General features: G+C 40.5%; 4 non-coding genes across 4 annotated transcripts; 3 read left to right on the top strand and 1 right to left on the bottom strand.

Annotated features, from left to right (window-relative positions):
* Positions 1-7,896: 7,896 nt before the first annotated feature.
* On the top strand, positions 7,897-7,990 carry TRNAY-GUA (transfer RNA tyrosine (anticodon GUA)). The gene is made up of 2 exons: positions 7,897-7,933; positions 7,955-7,990. It is a non-coding gene; the product is annotated as a tRNA-Tyr (tRNA).
* Positions 7,991-9,883: 1,893 nt separating this feature from the next.
* Positions 9,884-9,956, bottom strand: TRNAA-AGC (transfer RNA alanine (anticodon AGC)). The gene has a single exon. It is a non-coding gene; the product is annotated as a tRNA-Ala (tRNA).
* A 3,616-nt stretch (positions 9,957-13,572) lies between these two features.
* Positions 13,573-13,662, top strand: TRNAY-GUA (transfer RNA tyrosine (anticodon GUA)). Its single transcript is given in 2 exon segments — positions 13,573-13,609; positions 13,627-13,662. It is a non-coding gene; the product is annotated as a tRNA-Tyr (tRNA).
* Positions 13,663-20,845: 7,183 nt separating this feature from the next.
* TRNAY-GUA (transfer RNA tyrosine (anticodon GUA)) lies at positions 20,846-20,934 on the top strand. Its single transcript is given in 2 exon segments — positions 20,846-20,882; positions 20,899-20,934. It is a non-coding gene; the product is annotated as a tRNA-Tyr (tRNA).
* Positions 20,935-21,097: the final 163 nt, after the last annotated feature.

Below are 21,097 nucleotides of genomic sequence, written 5' to 3'. Positions count from 1 at the left end.
GTTAACATTGGTTCTGTAGGTCTGTGGTAGGATGTGAGCTTTGCATATTTAAGAAGTTCCTCCGGTGATTCTGGAGCACAAATTCCACCAAAAAAATGTTTAAGATACGGGAAGGAGGATGCAGAGATGTTAGAAAAGGTAAAGTCTGCAGGTGGAGAAGACAATCCAAGCAAAGGGAACATTTTGATGGGCAGAGACTTGGAGGCAGCAAAGTCCACGGAGAGCTTTGAGAACGGTGACTCTACTTTCTGGCCCAAACAAATGTGGTTATAGAATAACGGGAAGATGAGTTTTCTTTACTATAGCCACATACACCTTTTCAGTTATCACCCATAATGAACTGCACAATAGACCTCCTACCTTTCTTCCCTTCCTCATACGGCAAAGAACCAACCACCCTATAACAGGTTGCAATTCCCTACAAAATAAAGGCCAAAGATTTGAGGCAGGTTTTTCAGAGTTCAAACTGGATTTCTACCCTGATCTCCTCTAAACTTTTTACCATCTAGAAATAACCTGCCCTTTCTAGCCACTGATGTTTCTTCATTTCGTTCCTACTATGTACTCATGCAAATCCATGCTGGCTGTGAAGTAGGTCAAATCAGCCATTGACTGTGGCAATATTATCCCAGAAAAGAGTGAATTTTGCTACTATTTAAGCGACATGAAAATCAGTCCCTTTCTCAAATTGACCAAGACTTTTGATGAGAGATTGTTCTGTCCTTCTGTGAAAATTCCACCATGTATGTCTTCCTTTATCATTTCTTTGAATACTTCATAAGCCCATTGGTATGTGTTTATCGCCAAAACACCCATGACCATAAGTAGCAAAAGCATACTATACACATCTTCATTGATTTTAGAAGCCCAGTTAACCACATACCTTCAGATATCCAAGTCTGGCTGTACATGTGAATCACCTGAGAAACTTCTAAAATTTTAGATTCCTGGGCCCTATCTCAGACTTACTAAATCTGAATTTCCAAAGGTTCAGAAACCATTGCTTTTAGTGTTCTTTTTTATTTTATGGTAGATATAGCAAGTTGGCTGCCTATTCAGTCTAGAATTCCATAGGAAATCAACACCGTGTTTCTAGGTATAAGTTATTAGCTGTTTGGGTTGAGAAATTTGATATTATATGTTTTCCTGCCATTCTCTCTTCTTCTTCCTAGTTCAAGGAAACTCCAGAGGGATGAGCTTCTGATTCTTACATTTTTCATAAAAAAATTAAACATATTTATCTGTTCATTCATTCCACATGTTTGTTGAGGACCACTAGGTGTTAGGCATTGTTTTGGGTGTTTGGGTGAACAAAACCAAGATCTCTGCCCCTCACATTCTATGGAGGGACAGAGGCAGACAATAAGTAATAAACATAAAAGTACACTACATAGGACATATTAGCATGTGACTGGAAGTGCTAGGAATGGGTGGAATGCACATTGCAGCACTGAGTAAATAGAGCAGTGGAGTTAGGCCTCATGGACGTAACATGTGGGCAAAGAAAAGCCACAAAGATATTTTCAAGAAAAGTTTCTTTCTTGTCTTACTGTGTTTTCCTGGTTGGAGTTGAGTGGCATCTCACCATAGCTCAGTGCAGCTCGAACTCATGGGCTCAAGCCTCCTGAGTAGCTGGGACTACAGCCGTGCTCCACCGCACATGGCTAATTTTTCTATTTTTTGCAGAGATGGGGTATGATCCTCTGGCCTCAGCCTCTCAGAGTGCCAGCTAGGATTTCAGGCGCGAGCCACTGCGCCCAACCTCAAGAAGAGTTTCTAAGCCGAGGGGATAAGATAGGAGCATGCTGGTGTACTATAGGAACAGCTCAGGTAGTGTGGCCAGAGCAGTATGTTTGAGGAAAAAGAGCAGGGAGAGGAGGTTAAAAGGATTCCAAGCCTTATAGGCTTACTTCTCTGGCTGCATGTCTTACACAGCTGTGAGTGTATGCATATCTTATGTAGCATTGTTTATATTTTTTATTTTCTACATATTATGTTTTGACACCTTAAAAATCTTTTTGGTTGGGGAGACTGCCCCTTCCAGGCTAGCCAATTCTTACAGATAACAAAAGGCTCAACAGCTGAAGTCAGCATGAACTGTGACTCTCTTAGTAGCAATAAAATCTTGGACAAGTTATATCTCTGACAGTATTAATACTACCTCATACAGTGTTTTGAGAACTACTTAAGATCATTCGTTTACTCATTAAATCTTCTTAAGTAAGCATTAATCATAACAGTTATCACTTATTAAGCCCCTGCCACAGGCAGGTAGGGCACTTATGCTATGTGCTCAAAGGCTAACTGAATAAAACAGGACAGAAAATCCGTGACCTCAGTTAGTGAAGGATATGTATGTAATGCCTAGACATACCAGGTACTTAGAAATGTTAAGTTTTTCCTGACAGTTATCTAATGTCTAGCAAAATTTTATCGTTTTTTTCAATCTTATACTTCTAGTATAGAATATCTTTACCAAAAGTCATGGAGGAGGGAGAAGTTATGAATCAATTAAGAAAACAACTCAAGGGAAAATAAGATAAAATTTTACTTTGAAAAACTTCAGGAAATATTGATATGTGTTGGTACGTACAAGGTATATTTTAACCATCTTATGACAGCCCTTGTGTTAGATACTTGCAATCAATCTATATAGCATACCAGGGAAGAAACTTAAAGCAGGGAAGTTGTTGGCAAGTATGATCAATTTAGCTTTGCCTTGTCTAATCATTTTCAATATTTGCCTGTGTCCCAGTACATATTTTCTACTTTCCATAATTAGGTTGAGTCTAGAGTTCAGAGTTCTAGGATTTTTTCTAAAAGAAAAATGTTTACATCAACAGAATGCACTTTTATTATAGTATGGTCTAAATCACCAACCAGAGAGGTCTCATAAATCAGACTTTCAAAGCTGTAAATCTTTAACTCCGTAACTTACGTATGACTTATTCTTTGCGCATTTAAATTGTGACAGCTTTTGAGAACAATGTCTTATTTCTGTGTGTTCCCAGCACTTAGCATAGTGCCTAGAATAGTCAGTGCTCAATACATGTTTGTGAATATAAAGGTCATTGCTGTGTATATATTGCTTTCTTTCAGTAATTTTAGTTTCAAAATTCCAACTGCTTAAGTTTTCATTCATTTGACTACCGAGCCCAGTGTAAAAAATTAAAATTAAAAAAATCAAGTAACTTTTAGATCTTGCTCACATATACATAATTCTGAAATCTATTCAAAATGTCTTAACTTTTGTCAAAAGTGATTTTGGTCAATCATTTCTTTCAAAACTCCTCTCTAAAGAGTATCACCCCATCTAGGAGGCTTTCCTTGTTAATCTCACCCAAATCTGATCTTTTACATAGTCTAAATTCTGTGTACTTAGCTTTCTTGTGGTATTGTTTGGGACTTGTTTGTTTTAAGGATTACATTATTGCTCCTATGCTTTCTATGGTGTATTCCTGAACTCTTCAGACTCTCACCCAAAGATGAGGCCCAGATGAAATCCTTTCAAAGGATTTGCGTTCTCCTGCTTTAAGCCTGGGGAGTGAGAGAGCAGACACACCCCCCAAGCACTCTGCTTTACAAATGCTATTTCATTTGATATTCACGATGACCCCCTTAAGGTCGGTATTATCTTTATTATCATCATCCCCATTTTGTATTAGGCACAAGGAACTTAGAGAAGTCACACTATTGGTGAGGCAGATTCAAAAGTGGACTAAGTGGATCCAAAGCCTGTCTGTGTTTTTTCCATTACATCATGCATACTATTAAATAACCTGTCATGTTGCTGTAATTTCCACTTCCGAAATTCATTATTTACTTTTATTTTATTTTATTTTATTTATTTATTTATTTTTTTGAGACAGAGTCTCACTCTGTTGCCCGGGCTAGAGTGAGTGCCGTGGCGTCAGTCTAGCTCACAGCAACCTCAAACTCCTGGGCTTAAGCGATCCTACTGCCTCAGCCTCCCGAGTAGCTGGGACTACAGGCATGAGCCACCATGCCCGGCTAATTTTTTTGTATATATATTTTTTAGTTGTCCGTATAATTTCTTTCTATTCATTATTTACTTTTAAATTGTGTTCGAAAGTGTCAATGTATACAATTAATTCTGCATATATCTACTTTTTAGTAAGTATTGCAGTGTAGTTACTATTAAAATATATTCTACAGAAATTGATTCTGCACTCACTCCCGAAGGACACAAGTAGTCTCCAATTGGGGTTCTCCTGGCGTTATCCAGCCCTGCTTCATTAATTACCACGTACTGCCCTATGCTCGGAGGTCGGCACTCTGCAGTCCTCACCCTCAGACCACACGCTGGTGAAGAACACAAGGCCTCTTCCTCCAGCCCGCAGCAGGTGCACAGTAAGCATTTACTGAATAAATGGAAGTGAGTGAATTAATCGCACTTTTCTTTGCACCATGCGCTGTATTTAAAATAAAATGACACTTATTTCATTAATAACTACACAGATGCATAGCGCGCATTACAGAACTTTCCTCTTCGTGTCGTCAGCCGGGTTTTAGCCCAGACCTGTGCAGTTCAGCAGCTAATGCAGCAACTGCGATTGCGCACTCGGCCACCCAAACGGGCCACGCCCTCGCCGACACGTGATCACACTGACGTCAGGCGATTCCTTTCGCTGCGCGCGCTTACCCTGCACTGCACATTGTTTGCGGCCTTTATTTCTCTAGTTTTCCGGAACAGCCCGCTGAGTGCACTTACTGTCGGGTTGCTGGCCACCAGCTGCCGATTTCGACTATTCGGAGAAGCAACTCCATTACTAAACACACGGGAAGACAGCGTATCGGATGGAGGCGAGTGAAGAAGCTGAGAAAATGAAAGAGAGGGCCAGTGCTCCCAGCCTGGAGCTCACATGGCCATGTGGGCGCAGAGATAAGGACGCCTTTTGCGCATAGATGCGCGGAGAGTCTGGCGAAGCTTTCTTTTTCTTTGTGTGCCTATCGACCCTCCTTTCCCACACCCGCGTCGCAAACTCCCTCGTCCCCTTCCAGTTAGCAAGTCAATGAACCCTGCCCTCCCACACCCAAACCCAGCGGCGCCCTCGGCGTCCGGCACCATCCTTGGGCTCTGGACGCTGGCACTGCGGATAATCTTTTATTCCGCTTGGCTGCGGGAGTTCGCTTGGGGGTTGGGAGTGGGAGAGGCAGGTTGGACTCAGAGACTTATCTCCTACCCATATGTGAGAGTACTGTTTGTGAAGGAGAAAAATAAAGAAAGAAAGAAAACCAGTACTTTTCCTCCTCCTTCCCGTGTTCACATTGGGTTATATCTTGTTTTGAAAACACACAGAAGAGAATTCTAGCTATACATAGCAGAATCATACATAATTCCTGACCTACAATACAAATTTTCTTACACACCCATCAGAAGCCCCCAAATCTACCGTCTGTTCCCACCATTTTCCCCTCTCCCTCAAAGGTTCCTTAAGGCCTGTTTCTCTGTCTCTCAATCTTCTGTAAGGTGAAGCTGGAGAAATGAAGGAAGGAGTGATTCATGTCTCCTAGGGCTGGTGTAGTGTTACACACAAATTCTCATAAGTATGAGCCCCAATCCACAATCACAAACAAGGACTTATGCTTCCAAGACTTCATAAATCACATTTATCCTACGCTGGATGGTTCTGGTGGTAGATCAGACTTCTAATATGAGTATTCATTTTCCTTTTTGTGAATCAGTTTTTATTTTAGGTGAACCCAATTATTTTCTTTTACAGTAAAGAGTTTGTGGGGAGACTGGCAGGAAGGAGGAACTTCTTTTAATGGTGCCAATCTTGTGGACCTCAGATTCCTCTTTGTGTGAAGAGCAGAACCCAGGGGGCCAATTTGTACAATGGGAGTCAATTATAATAGAAGATGATGGCAGAAGTTCTGGAAGAAGGTGGTGAGGGTCTAAATGAAGTGGTATTGTAGAGATTGAGAAAAGAGAGAATTATAAAATGTTAACATCATAAAGAATTCAAAACTTTAGAGATGTGAATGATTAGAGAAGGGTACAGATTGGGAGTGTTAAGGGGTCTATATCACTTTTAAAAATTAAAAAACCTTAAACTTTAAAAATACATGAATGGATTCCATTTTAAAAAATAGCTTCAAATCAACTTCAAAATATACATATTTTGTATTTGCTAGACTTTCTCCAGTCTTTAGGTTTGAAAAAATGGAAATAGGAATAAACAAAGGCTACAATGCCTTTTTAATGTCATTCTAGACCTAGAGCATTTTCTAATAGGTCTGCCCAAGGATTTTTATTTTCATTCTCTAGGGTAGAATTTCTTAACCTCAGCACTATTGACATTTTGGACTAGATAATTCTTTGTTGTAGAGGGCTGTCCTGTGCACTACTGGATGTTTGCTAGCTAGTAGTCCTGCTTTTTACTGCTATTTTCCAGTCGCACTTCCTCAGTCATGAAAATAAAAAATGTCTCCCTAAGTTGCCAGATGACCCTTGTAGCAGCAAAATTGCCCCATTGGAGAACCACTACTCTATGAGTATGTGCCATGGTTTTGACTTAGTATTTATTAATTAGGGTATCTTTCAACTTTATAGGGGTAAATGTTAACTTTTAGATAACTGTTAGTGATGCAAATGAACTTCGTCTGATATTTAGTTGTTTTTTGTCCTGTGGAAAAAGTAAACAGTTTCATTGTCCTGTAGGGTGTTTTCCAGTTCTGTTTCTCACTGAGTGATAGTAATTTACAGCATTACTTCTTTCAGCGACTATTCGTAAATTCTTTGAACCAGTTTTACCATCCTGTTGGTTCTTTCATTAGTGAATGAAATCTTTTGACAAGTGTTTATAAGAATCATACCTTTAACCTTTTGATAAGTGTATTTTGACAAAATGGAAAATACTAAATACATCTATAAAATAGAATAACATTCAGTCAATTGGGGTTGGAGAGGAGATAAAATGTTATATTTATTTCATTCAGACTGGCCTCACTCAAATAGATGTTTCATGAAGACTTGAGGTTAATGGTCAAGTCAAGTGATTAACAATCTGCTTTCAATTCTTGTTCAGAAAAAATCTGTGTGCTGTGGAGGAATGAATGTTGGTTTCAATGGTATACTTGCACAAGGGGGATCGTTTACTTTATGTGTGTGACTCATTGTTTGACAGTGTAATGATTTTTAATGGAAGGTGAAGAAGAATGAAACATTTCTGAGGCCACATGTCACCTCAGGTAGATTTCTTCATTAACAAGGAAGCATAATAGCCATTCTGAGCTTCAGACAGTCATAGAAAACTACACAAGAATCTTACACTTTGCAAAATTTACTAATATTTGAATGACATTACTTTCCACCTATGTTAAGATCAATAATTTAAAATATATCATTTTAGCTTCCCATCGATAGGTTTTTGGTGAGTTAGGAATTAATGTTATGATCTGTTTATCTACAGGGACTAATGTCTATTAAAGAACATTTTAGTATGCTTTTGAAGGGTTTCATTATTTAACGACCTCCTCCTTTTTTTCCTTCTGTTAATTATCTCGTTAAAATCAGGTTAAAGTAGTAAATATTTCAAATTTTATTTGTAAGTGGAGGTCAAAATTGGTTATTTAAATTCATTCTAATCACAGTGAAATAGGCTCATTGCTAAGTACTTGTCAATTCCTTATGCGTCCTTAACAATTTTTTTTTTTTTTTTTTTTGCAAACTGGTGAGTGGCGGTGCTCCCATTTTCTCCCTGATCCAGGGCAGAGGGCTTCTGAGTGCGGTCAGTTCCGAAGGGGTGGTGGATCCTCCCAAAATATGAAAGTGACTGTCAATAACGTAAGTAAACAAAATAGTGAATACCCACGGTCTACCCACCTGGTGCAGAGATGGCATCCCTAGCGGGAAGAGAGAATCTTGTGAATCCTTCGATAGCTCAGTTGGTAGAGCGGAGGACTGTAGTGGATGTTTAAGCCTTCAGGCATCCTTAGGTCGCTGGTTCGAATCCGGCTCGAAGGAGTTCATGGTTTTTGTGTAACTTCTGACTACACCCTCGGAAAAGCATATTCCGGTTACATATACCCTCGGTGAGAATCTATTTCAATCTCTTGTCCATGTGCGGAGAATTGCTACTTTTTTATCATTATTTTCCGTAACAATTTTTAATACGCGCGATCAAGACTTCAACCTCATAGTTTACTCAGTTCCACCCTCTGAGAAGCCCTGGGCCCTGACGAAACGGATTAGAGACGGGCCCACTGGGCTAGGGCTCCAGAGCGACATCTTCACCCGTCAACCGTCGATCCCGAGCCAGGAGGAGGGGCGGCTGGTGGAAATTACTCGGACCAGCCCGTAATTGGTGGGGCACGCACGCCCCCTCGTGGTCTGAGAGTTACGAGTCGTTAGGACTCGGTTCCACGCTCGACCACTGGCCAACTCCCACAACGCCTAGGGCCCGGACGAAATTCAGGGGGTCTGTTCGCCCTTCTCCTTTTAACTATGTCACGGTGGTGGTTTTCAACCCTGGCTGAGAAAAATGTAGTGGAAATCAGAATCACCTGCGGAGATTTTACAACGTGCCTATGCTTGGTCCACTTTGGAGGTAAGACCCAGGTGTTGGTTGTTTAAAAAGCTCCCCAGGTGATTTTAATGTGCTGCAAGGTTTGAAAAACACTGGTAGAAGGAAACAATAATTTTAGGAGAAAATATATATAAGGGAAAAAATGGACAGGATTTCTTACCCACATGGGAAATTAGCTCAAATGTAGAGATCTCTCGCTTAACAGTAAAACACATTTGCTAATTTTGTGCCAATCTCATTAAAATATATTAATCCCATTTCTACCCTGTCTCAAAAAGGTGATCCTGGATAGCTATGAAAGAGTCCTCAATGACAAAGATATTGTCAAAGGTCAAAGTAAGGAAGAATTGTCTGAGGATTTCGTGCCTGGCAATTTCTTGTGTCTTCCTTCCCATGCTTTGGAACTTTTATTGTTTAAGCAAATGATTCTCAAACTTGAGTATGTATCAGAATCACCTGGAGAGCCAATAAAAAACACAGAAGCCCAGGCTTATTGAATTAGGGTAGTGGTTTGCAAGCCCTGCCTAAGATGTGTCGGAAACCACTCCTATAGAAGGGCTGGAGTCTGGTCTAAACTGGCAGCTCTCAATGAACTTCTTGCTTTTTGAAAGCTAGTTGGGGGCAAAAGAAAAATGGTCCAATTTTCTAAAGACAACATTTCGGTCTTGGATGCAAAGTTTATTAAACAGGCCTGGACTAAACTTCCTTGCCATGGCACAATAGATTCCAATCCAGGAAGTCTCTACTATAATTTTCCTTCCACAGTTTGGACCATATTCTGCCATATTTCCACACCAGTAACAGCAGCAGACCACTCCCTCGCCCCCCAAAATATAGCTAGATGACTCCAGAAGAGGAAGAGAGAATATATTATGAAAAAACAAACCTCAAACTTACCTACATATGCTTTGCCTCTCTACCATCTCATTAAGAAATGGGAGCGCGTTTGTTAGAGTGAGAATTTGAGGGTGGTCCTCAATAGGTCGGACGTATGGAAAATAGATTTTGAGAGTAAATCTAACTTTTTGTAATATTAATACATAAATGATTGAAGTGTAGATTTGCAAATTCATTTGGCAAAGACCAACATTCAGATCTGCAAAACGTAAGAGAAATTCCAAAGAACTCAGCCCTTTCCACCGTAGAGCTGTCTGTGAATGAGGGAACCACGAAGTGTGTGGGTCTTCATGGACGGTGAGGGAACCTCCCACACAAGTTTCCTGAGGGAAAAACCATCGGTATTATGAAATAAGCGCGTGTTTTTAGTTGCTCATGTTTCAAGGTATAACGGGAAGATGGGAATAAAGACCAAAGAGTAAGAATCATAAAACTGGAGAATGCGGGCGTCGATCCCGCTACCTCTCGCATGCTAAGCGAGCGCTCTACCACTTGAGCTAATTCCCCACCTACAACGACCACTTTATATCCTTTACCTGCTTTGATATCTGGAAGTAATTCAGGACTCACTGCTTTTTCGATTGACGCTGGCCGGTAGCCAATAGAAAGAAATGAGGGACTGTAGCTCAATGTTGATCAAGCTGCCCCAGTATGATTTCCGTCCTTCAGCACCACCTGGATCCTGTCGAAAGATCCAAGAGTGCAGGTGGACCAGGGCGCGGGAATCCACAGAAACACTTGTCCTGGGAATTGGGGAAAAGTTTAAAACTGGAATCATATAAACGGAAACCGGGAACTGGAAAGAAACTGAGGATACAGACAGGAGGGAAAGTCAAGTTTCTCTAGCCGTGACGCTTGGCCTTGGCCTTGGCCTATTTAATAGTTCCCAACAATCTCTGCACCCCTGAAATTTCCACCAATTGATTCAGCTGGCTCCAGAAACAGATTCTGCAGTTACGGTGGATCTACGAATGTCACTTAAAATCCGCTTGTTGTCTGGCTTCCTTTGTCATCGCCGGAGGATGCATGACCACTAGAGGGCATGCGTCCCATTTAATTTCTCCATTCTGGCTTCTGTAATCTCAAATTTTGATTAAAAGGTGTGCAAGCTATTTTTCTAAGCTTGTACATATTAACAAGAGAAGCGAATATACTTATGGCTGAAGACTTAGAACCAGAGTATTTGCAAAAAGACAAAGGCAGTAGTTGCCACTTTATTTCCTAGGCCTATAGAGTACCAGGCACCAGGTACTGGCAGAAGCTAGTTGTGAGGAAGGGTCCACTGGGCATTGCTAGAGGCCCATCACTTTCAGGAAAGCCATATGAAAAGCCCTCACCCAACATCTGCACCTTCAACTGCTTCTTTTCCTGAAATTCCATCGTTAGAGACCTCTTTTTGGTTGAATGTTATTTTCTAGTCTCAATGAAATTGGGAAAAGATGTTCAAAATTGAAATGGAGAAAAATCTTATTTAAGAAAGCAACTCTGTGCAATGCAGGGCATCCCTAACAGGCCTTTTCAAAATCTTTAGACTGCCCTTAATACTCGCTCTTCTCTTTTACTTTTTTATTGTAATTAGGGCTAGACAAAAAAGTGGATAACTCTTTCTGTGGGAAGAAGCCTCCTATGTTCCTGCCCTAACCCCCACATCTTAGACAAGACAGTTCAAAACTCAAGTGTTCTAAGTGTGCGTAGAAGCCCACCATTCATCTCAAAACTTGGCTCAAAATCAGCCTTGCCTTGATCCTCATATCATATAGGTTCTTTCTCCTACTTGTCCCTGGACAGAATTTACCCAGTCAGTTTGGCATCCTCTTACTCTTTTCTCCCTATTTCTCCCAGGAGTGCAGATGTGGAATTGGCATGAGTGACTGGCTGTAAACTGGAGTGACTGGTTTATCTGGGTTTTCCGCCATGAGTTGAGAGTTCTGGTTTCCAGTAACATTGTATTAGCTATTAAATGTTTCAACTTCTCAGTTTCCACAGAGGTAAATGAAAATCAGGATTATCTTAAAGTTCACATGGAAGTTTTACCAGTTGCAAAGCTACTGACTCTCAACTCCAAACTCACTGCTACAGACTGAATTGTGTTCCCCCCAAATTCTACAATGAAGCCCTAATCCCCAAAGTGACTCAATTGGAGTAAGGAAGTAGTTAAGGTTAAATGAGGTTGTAAGATAAATGATCCATAAGATTATTATCCTTATAAGACACCATAGCACTTTCATTATGTGAGGACACAGCAAGAAGGAGGCCATCTGCCAGCCAGGAAGAGAACCCTCATCAAGAACCGAATCAGCACCTTGATCTTGGACTTCCTAGCCTCTAGAACTGTGAGAAAATAAATTTCTGTTGTTTTAAGCCACTCAGTCTGGGGTATTTTGTTATAGCAGCCTGCTATGTTTTGAATGTATGTATGCCTCCAAAATTCATTTTGTTGAAACTAAGACCCAGCGTGATAGTATTAAGAAGTGAGGACTTTAGGAAGTGATTAGGCCATGAAGGCTCTGCCCTCATGGATGAATTAGTGCCCTTACAAAAGAGCTTGAGGGAGTAAGATCACCCCTTTTTTGCCCTTCCATCTCTTCTGCCATGTGAGGACACAGCACCAAGGTGCCACCTGGGAAGAAGAGAGCAGCTCTCATTAGACAGCAAATCTGTTGGTGCCTTAGTTTTGGACTTCCCAGCCTCCAGAACTATTAGTAATAAATTTCTACTCCTTATAAATTATCCAATCTTGGGTATTTTGATATGGCAGCACAAATGGACCAAGACAGCCTGGGTAGACTAAGATACTTAGTCTTCTGTAATCACCCTTATAATACAGGAGGTGGACTCTTAACCATGCTGCAGTTTTACTACTTGACCCTGTAGTTAAGCCTTGCCAAAAGGGAAGCTAGAGAGAGACTCCAAGGCTGGAAGGAGAAAGGTGTTCTTGGTCTTTTCTGTTTCCTTTCTGGGGGCTTCCTGTTTCCCTAGGGGCCACTCCAGTAATCCCAACAGAGACAACAATTCTGTAGCAGCTATTGAATCCAGCCTCGTCTTGAAATTTTGCCAGTAAATTGGCATCTCTGTAGCTTTTCTACCTGGTATCCAAGGCACAGATAGAACACCAAGAGAAATTGCCCAAATCCTAGGATTCCTCCTCTCTGGCTGCTATTAGGTTAGGAACGTTGAAAGGAAAGTTACCAGATACTATTTTCTTAGTAACTCATGGAAGGGATTTAATTACTGAGTTCAATATCAACTATGTGCTATTAATATTCCTAATGGGAGGCATTGGTAGTTGCCATTTGAAGAAAGAGTTGGAATTTTTCTTTCAAAGCCTTTTCTTGTCAGATAGTTTAGCATGTTACCCATGTCTGCTTTAGGCACAAGCAAGCTGAGTGGGCAAAATCTCCACTGAGTCTCTCTCTATGTTTGATGATTTACTTTGAAAAAGGAATATTTATATTTCCACTTAAAAATTTCAGGGGTTCTTGTCTCATTTTAATTGCCCCACTTTAAGTATGTAACATAATATGAACCACCCCAATTATTTATCCAACAAAGGAAATTTACACATACACACACAAAAAACATTTCACATTTTATAACTAGGGTTATGAACATACACTATTTCCCTTTCAGAAAGGAGAATCGCAATGGTACAAAAACACCCTGCACATTGCTTTGGTCACAACCCTGAGATCCTCTTTAACCAGTTGTCTGTATTTAGGGCTTGCTTTTTTGTTGAGCAAGCCCAGATACTTTTGAGAAATAAAAGAGTAGATAATCAGACAGAACAGCAGGACATCGGCCATAAGCCTGGGATTTCACCGTTCTTGTAAATATTTAGGTGATGATGTATGACTCTATATCATGGGATCCTGGTAGGGGTTTTGTTTTGAGGTATACATAAATATCCTAATGTCTGAGATATGCAACCCAGTGAATTTTACATATGTATAATAAACCCATAAAGTCAGCTACTCAGATCATTACATATTAATAGAACACTTCAGTGTCTGAGAAAACTGCTTTTAAGTGGCCTGTACTTTTTAAAATTAATGTAACTATAATTAAAACCCAAACTATCAGGACATATTATTTTAAGAATTCTGAAAGATACCTTCACCTGTGTCCTTCGATAGCTCAGTTGGTAGAGCGGAGGACTGTAGTGATCAATGATCTAGATATCCTTAGGTCGCTGGTTCGAATCCGGCTCGAAGGATGGCAATTTTGAACTGTGGACTTAAATTTAAGAAACACGAACCTCCTGTATTTACATCCTCGCCAAAATAAGGCTCTAGACAAGATCCCGTCGACTACCGTGTTGTTTCTATCTAAACGTACACGCGCACACCCCTCTTATTTACTTGCAGCAACTATGTCCAGAACAAACTATTAATAGTAGAATCGTGGTTGCTTCAGGGAAGGCCAATCGGGTAGCTGAAAAACAGGGTTTTCAGGAAGTGTCAGTTTTCACTTCCCACTTGTGAAATTCGCACTTCATCTTGACTCGGACCCCTTCACCTTCACTCTGTCCCCGAGCCTCCAGCCGGCTCCCGGTTTCTAGGCGCCATTCTTGTTCCCGCTACTGATCATCAAATGCAGTTTCTATTCCCACTTCTCTCCTCCTCCTCACGCTGGACCAATAAACCACAGCCAGCGCCCGCAGCGAAGTTCAGTTGAGGGTGCGTGAGCGGTGCGGGGAATGAATGCCAAGAGCGCCCTGTCCCCAAGGTTTTGTTTTCACTTTAAGTTTTCTTGAACGTTAGAACTTGCAACGGCCTTCGGAGTCCTCTGTAATCTTCGTACTTTTTGAAGAAGACTTTGATGAGCGAGGATTTCAAACATACGAAAACGTAAAACTTCATCGTAGCCATCACCCAGATGCAGCACTATCTACCTCAAATACACACACCCCCGCCCCATATTTCTACACAAATCCAAGATGTGTTTTCTTTCGCCCACTGTTGTTGTGTTTAGAAAATGTTGCTGTCAAGGACCAAAAAGGGGACAGAATCCACTCCCCCTCCCAATTCCCCATACACACCTCAGGAGTGGAGGATACTTGAAAAATTGTCTCTCCTAAAATTAGCAGAATTCGAGTGGGAACTCGAGGAAGGAGCCGCAGCCGCGAGCTATTTTAGGAATGTAGTTGGGACCTGTGCAGGGAAAAAAATGTCAAGCATGCATTGTAATTTGGTACATATTTGCCACTGCTTCTTTCCTTCTGGGTAGCTTAGTGCTTAGAAAAGGCTGGAGTTGGGGTAAAAAAAAATTGTATCGGAGCCCCCAGGAAGGGCGATGTATATTTATAAATAATTTAGTGGGGCCGACTGGAGGGTCACAGCCCAGCCCAGCGAGGCAGCAGCCCCTCACCCTTGGAAGTTGCCAACCAGAACTGAACGTGTGATCTTCTAGATGTCGTTTTTGCCTGGCCAAACAAACAAGACATGAATAAGAAGGCCCTAGTGCAGCCTCTCAGTGGGCCCCGCCAGGCCGCGGGTAGGAGGAACCGCAGCTGCAAGGGCGCCCCCTGCTGGGCGCGTCCTCCGGCGTCGGGGAGGGACCGAAGCCGAGCACCCGCGCCGGGCAAGCGCCCTGGGGTTTGGTGTTGGGATCGCCCCCAGGGCCGTCAGGCGCGGGTGGGACCACCAGGATCAGGTGCGTTCGTGGGGTTTGAGATCTGAGGGGAAACCTGTGAGGACAGGACGCAGGAGAGGAGGACTGAGGGCGCCGCCCCCTTGGGGCCGCCGACCATAAGAAAACGCAGGATTCCGAGCGGCCGCCTTGTGCAACTGGGAGCCCGCGCGAGGGAGGAGGGAGGCAGCTCAATCCAGCTCTGCCTGTGTTGACCCTGCCGGATCGAAGGGAGGCCCAGTTGCTAGCCTGACTTGGGAGCTGACATTCTTCATGGAAGGAGCCTTCGAAGTCACTTTTTAACGGTTCTGCCCGTACAAAACCACAGGCCGGGGCGTGTACAGGAAATTTCATCCAGATGTGGCTTTGTTGCAAGAGTCCAACGCTCAGTAGCATCCATAGTTAGTTTTGCAATAATCCCCATCCGGGATCAAGTTGGCCCCGTGCTCTCCCACTCCTACTGAGGTTTGTGTGAACCACAATCGGAGTTAAACTTGTCAGGGCATCCTTGTTTGGTCTACTGTTTGTCCTCAATTTAAAAACGTGACTTATTTACTCCACAAATGGTAATGAGTATTCCTAAGAAGAGATACTGTTCTAGACACGTAGTCGACGTCAATAAACCAAAGATCCTAGTCCTCCAGTCCATAACTTTTCCAGAGTGGAAAAGATGTCATACACTTAAAAAGTAAGTTTGCAATATATCAGAAGATCGTAAGTGACATGGAAAAAAGGAATAAGTAGAGGAGGCTGGTGGCATCTGGATGAGTAGAGGAGGCTGTAGGGGTATCTGTGGAATGACTTGGGGGGGCTACATCTGGAGTAAAGGTTGTGTACAGGATTAAATAGGATGCTCAGGGAAGAACTAATTTTTGACGCTTTCTTTTTGGCATGGTTTGGTGAAGTTTTTACACTATTTATCTTTGTCTATAAAGTTCTGTTCCATCCATCTCCTTCATAGGTTTGTTTATTTTATTTTATTAGATATAAAACTCCTCTTTTTCATGTAAAAAGCCTTGAGAGATTAAGCCAAAAAGAAAAGAAAAAATGTAAAAAGAAAAGAGAGATTAAGCCAAAATGGAATAAAAGGAACAAAATAGGTTGTTCTGCTTCTGTTGGGTAGGACTCCCTGAGATTGAAAGAATGTTATGACTTGCAAAAATGGAAATTTTTATTCTTTGGGTATAAAAATGAGGAATAAAACTTGAACACTTTTTCTCGTTATCTTGAGAGCAATAGGTAGGCTTTATCAAATGTAGTTACCCTCTTAGATTTGAATTTTATAAAGGTCACTCTAGAGGCACTATGAGAGTGGGGAATAGGGTCGGAGAGGGGTTTGGGAAAGGAGTTTGGCAGAGCGGGAGAGAGATTATCTAAAAGGTCAGATGAGAGATGGTAAAGGGTGAGATTGATGTACTATTCTGGCAACAGAAGCAAAAACATTCAGGGTTTCTAAAAAGTTATCATTACTACTCTCTTGCATAGTGAAAGATGCTGGTCTGAGTTCAGGGAGTATCCTCGCCTCCCAAATAAAGGTTACCAAAGAAGCAAAGCCCCAGGACAGTAGGATCATGTGTGGATAGTGGATCTATATTTGTATGCCAAGTGAATGGGCAATTTATTTTGGTTAAGCAAGTTACTAGATGTAATGATTTTACAAATACTCTTACACGATCATTCTACTTTTTTTTTTTTTTTTTTTTTTGAGACAGAGTCTCCCTCTGTTGCCCCGGCTAGAGTGACGGGGCATCAGCCTAGCTCACAGCAACCTCAAACTCCTGGGCACAAGCAATCCTCTTGCCTCAGCCTCCCGAGTAGCTGGGACTACAGGCATGTGCCACCATGCCCGGCTAATTTTTCTATATATATTTTTAGTTGTCCATATAATTTCTTTCTATTTTTTAGTAGAGACGGGATCTTGCTCTTGCTCAGGCTGGTCTCGAACTCCTGACCTCGAGGGATCCTCCCGCCTCGGCCTCCCAGAGTGCTAGGATTACAGGCGTGAGCCACCGCACCAGGCCTAAATTTCATATTTAGCTTGCCAATTTCTAAAAAGAAAAACTCACTGAGATTTTGATTGGGGTGGCATTAAACATATAAATCAATTTGGAAGAAATGGAATTAATATCTGAAAAATATTAACTTTTCTGTCATGGAAACAATGCATTGTTTTCATTGTGTCTTGTTAAATTTAATCTCTAAATATTTCATATTTTCTGTACTATTCCAAATATTAATAGTATTTTATATTTCACTTCTAGCTATTCATTGTTAATAAGTAGAAATATAATTTATTAATAAATAGAATTACAATTTATTATATTCGTGTCCTGTAGCTTTGGTGAGCTCACTGATTAGTTGTAGTAGCTTCATAGTAGTTTCCTCGGGATTTTCTTCAGAGATAATCACATTATATGCAAATAAAGATAGTTTTACTTTTTTCTTTCAAATCTGTGTTTTCTCTCTCTCTCTCTCTCTCTCATCTTATTATATTGACTAGAATCTCCAGGACAAGGTTGAATACAAGTCATGAGAGTGGACATCCTTGTTCTGGACCTGATGTTAGGGCCAAAACATTCAGTCTTTCACCATTAAGTATGATATTAGCTATAGAATTTTTAAAGATGTCTTTTAGAGTTGAGGAATTTTTTTTTTTCTAAGACAAGGTCTCATTCTGTTGCCCAGCCTGGAGTACAGTGGTGTCATCAAAACTTGCTGTAAACTCAAACTCCTGGGCACAAGTGATCCTCCTGCCTCAGCCTCCCAAGTAGCTGGGACTACAGGTCTGCACCACGACATCTGGCTAATTTTTTTTTTTTTTTTAATTTTTTGTAGATACAGCATCGTGCTTTTGCCCAGGCTGCTCTGGAACTCCTTAGTTCAAGCAATCCTTCTGCGTCAGCCTCCCAAAGTGCTAGGAGGTGTGAGCTGCTGTATCTGTCCAGAAATTCTTTTCTTCTAGTTTGCAGAAATTTTAACATGAATGTATGGTAAATTTTGTCAAATTTTTTTCTACACCTATTGAGATAATCATATAGGATTTTCTTTCTTTAACCTTTACGTTAAGTTTTTGAAAGTTACTTTTCTCATTTTTTAGATTAGGATACAATTTAAATACAGTAAAGTCATCATATTTAATGTACATTCTTTTTAGTGTAGCAAATTTTGACAAATGTATACACAATCATGTAACCATTACCACCACAATTAAGATGTAAAATAATTACATTGCCCTCCCTCCCCCATGAAAATATCCCCACGTTTCTTTTATAGTTAATTTTGTACCCTACCAACTATTGATGTTTTCTGTCCCTCTAGTTTTGCCCTTGCAAGAATATCACATGAATGGAGTAATACAGTATGTAGCCTTTTGTTTCTGGCTTCTTTTACTCAGCAGAATGCACAGGCATTTCATCCCAGTTGTTAAATTTACCAATAGTTTGTTCTTTTTTTCCATTGGAATATTAGGGTGGTATGTGGGCTTTAAGAGAAGAGAGCAAGATTGAGTTAAAACCATCTAGGACTCAATTAGCAAGTTGAGAAGGTGCTAAGACAGTGGAGAAGGCACAGAGTGAGATTTGTAATAGGCAAGATTCCAGAGAGTTAGGTTTACCCATAAACCAGTTTTGAACTTGCGTCTGGAACAAGAGGGAAAATAAGGGTAGTTCTGGCACTAGATTCTGACAAAAGAGAATGAAGGAAGTCTTCCCACAAAGTGATATATCTAGTGTGAAGAGGTTGGAATGACTTACACTTGTACCTCCAGGAAGCAAATCTTGGGGGACATCAGGGGAAAGAGCATTCCAGGCACATGAAATCCCAACTTACACAGCCCTGAGGTGGGATTATTATGCCAAGAGTAGTTTATAGGTAAAGAAACTAATTGGTGAGATCAGCTATTAGAGTTTTCCCAGACTAAAATCAATTCTGCAGTGGCTGGGAGACAGGAGGCTCTGTGATCTCATGAGTACTTGTAGCTTAGCACCAGTTGATGAGAAAAATGTTGATCCTTTTTTCAGACCCTATTGCTGGCCCCTGTGAAAACTGGTGAAGCTTTTATATGAGAGAGTATGTGAACTGAGATCCTGGGGTTTAGTGGGGGAATGACAGCTCAGCTGGGTTCACATCTGGCGTCCAAGGCTCAGTTAGTAGGTTCATATTGAGAGAGACTGTCTCTCCCAGAAAATTCCAGTTTCTCTACTGCGGTTTCTCACATTTCCCCCTGATTAAGTTACATTATTGGAAAGAAATTTACCAGGCCATATATTCTTAGTTTCTCATGGAAATGAACTGAATAATTAAATTAAATATTAGTTATGTGCTGCGGATCTCTCTTGTGGGCATCATTGAATAGGGTCTTTTGAAGAAAAATCTGTTAGTTTTTTCAAGATTACAGTTATGGAGAACTTTAATTTTAATAAGTAATGATCTTTTATAGATAAATTCACCAAAACTCTTTTCCATAAATTGCATAATTTATTTTTTCCATATAATTTTATAATTCATTCATTTCATAACCTGTAAATTCCATAAAAATAAAAGTCTCTCCAGATGGCTTTCTGTTTTTCCTGTTGGTGTTCATTTCTGTCTTAGAAGCCACGAAGCTGAATGCCACAACAGGCACTTGTCAGCAAAGCATGACAGCATACCTGTGTGAAAGTAGTCAGAACCAAAATGGAGTTACTAGTGTTTAAAGAAAAAAAAAAAAAAAGACTCAAAAAAGCTGACAAATAGAGCTAGAAAAGGATATGAAGAGAGGGTTCTCATGCTTGTATGCCTGATAACAAAAACTATCACAAAAGATTCTGCAAAAACCATGACCTTGCACAAAGTCCATCACAACTTTACACAAAAAATACTTTTGCAAGGACATCTGCCCAGCCACTGCCTGACCAACCTTGGACTGGTGTCACCCTTGTTATTAATCTTTGTAACAAAGGATAATTATTTGAAAATGATTATATAAGCCTCCTCATTTTTTCCTTTAAAAACTTTTGTTTTCTTTTACCTCTCTGAATACACACGGTTTACTGTGGCACTTGTATTCCCATTGCAATGCTCTATTCCCAAACATCATTTTCTTTTACAGTGCCTCCCTTCGTTATTTAGGTTGATACCTATAAATGGAATGTTAATGTCATTTAAAAAAATTTTTTTTGGGGGAGTGTTGTTTCATTTATTTGTCCCACTATAATTGTGCAATATAATGAGCCACTCAATTCCTAAATATATATATGCACACAAAACACCTCTCATGTTTTGTGTCTGGTACATTTGTGTGTACCCATCATTTCCTTCTGAAAGCAGACTCACAATGTTTCCAAGACGAACTGGGGCAGTAATGAAGTAGGCGTCCCCCTCTTCAACCCAATCGTCTATGTTTAGGATAACTTCATCATTATCATCCACTTTCAATAGAGAGAGGAGGCGCTACGCTAAGCGGACAGGATAGCTGAACAACAGCAATAACGGAGATTATCTGTTATACCTAAGGGACACGGAATACTGGTGGTGGGTTTTTTAAAAATAATTTTTATTTTTTAATGACCTATGTGAAACACACAATAAAAAGCACAACTCTTAAATATTTAAGATAATGAATTTCTCATGCACTCGTATAAGCATTACCCCAGTTTTAGATCATTTCTATAATAATACTCTTGAAACTTCCTGTTTACCTGTTTTCATAATAAATAGGAATATAATAGCCAAAAGAAAAAGCAGTAAGTAAACAAATATTAAAATTTCCTGAAGTACCAAACTAAAATCCTTCGATAGCTCAGTTGGTAGAGCGGAGGACTGTAGGTCAGCTTGTATGACCATCCTTAGGTCGCTGGTTCAAATCCGGCTCGAAGGAGCTCCTCTTTAGGAGCTCTTTTGTGAGCCTGGAATCTCAGCGCTGTTCTTAATAAGGAATTTTAAAACAACACAGTGAAACAGTAAATTAAAAAGAGAAAGAAAAAACAAACAAACAAATAAAAAAACCCACTAGTATACGTACACAGGAAACTGCTAACGGG

The sequence above is a fragment of the Eulemur rufifrons genome, chromosome 18, assembly GCF_041146395.1.
Source record: "Eulemur rufifrons isolate Redbay chromosome 18, OSU_ERuf_1, whole genome shotgun sequence".
Taxonomy (NCBI): Eukaryota; Metazoa; Chordata; class Mammalia; order Primates; family Lemuridae; genus Eulemur; species Eulemur rufifrons.
The sequence above is the reverse complement of the archived record's forward strand: the minus strand, read 5'-3'. Positions and strand labels throughout refer to the sequence as shown.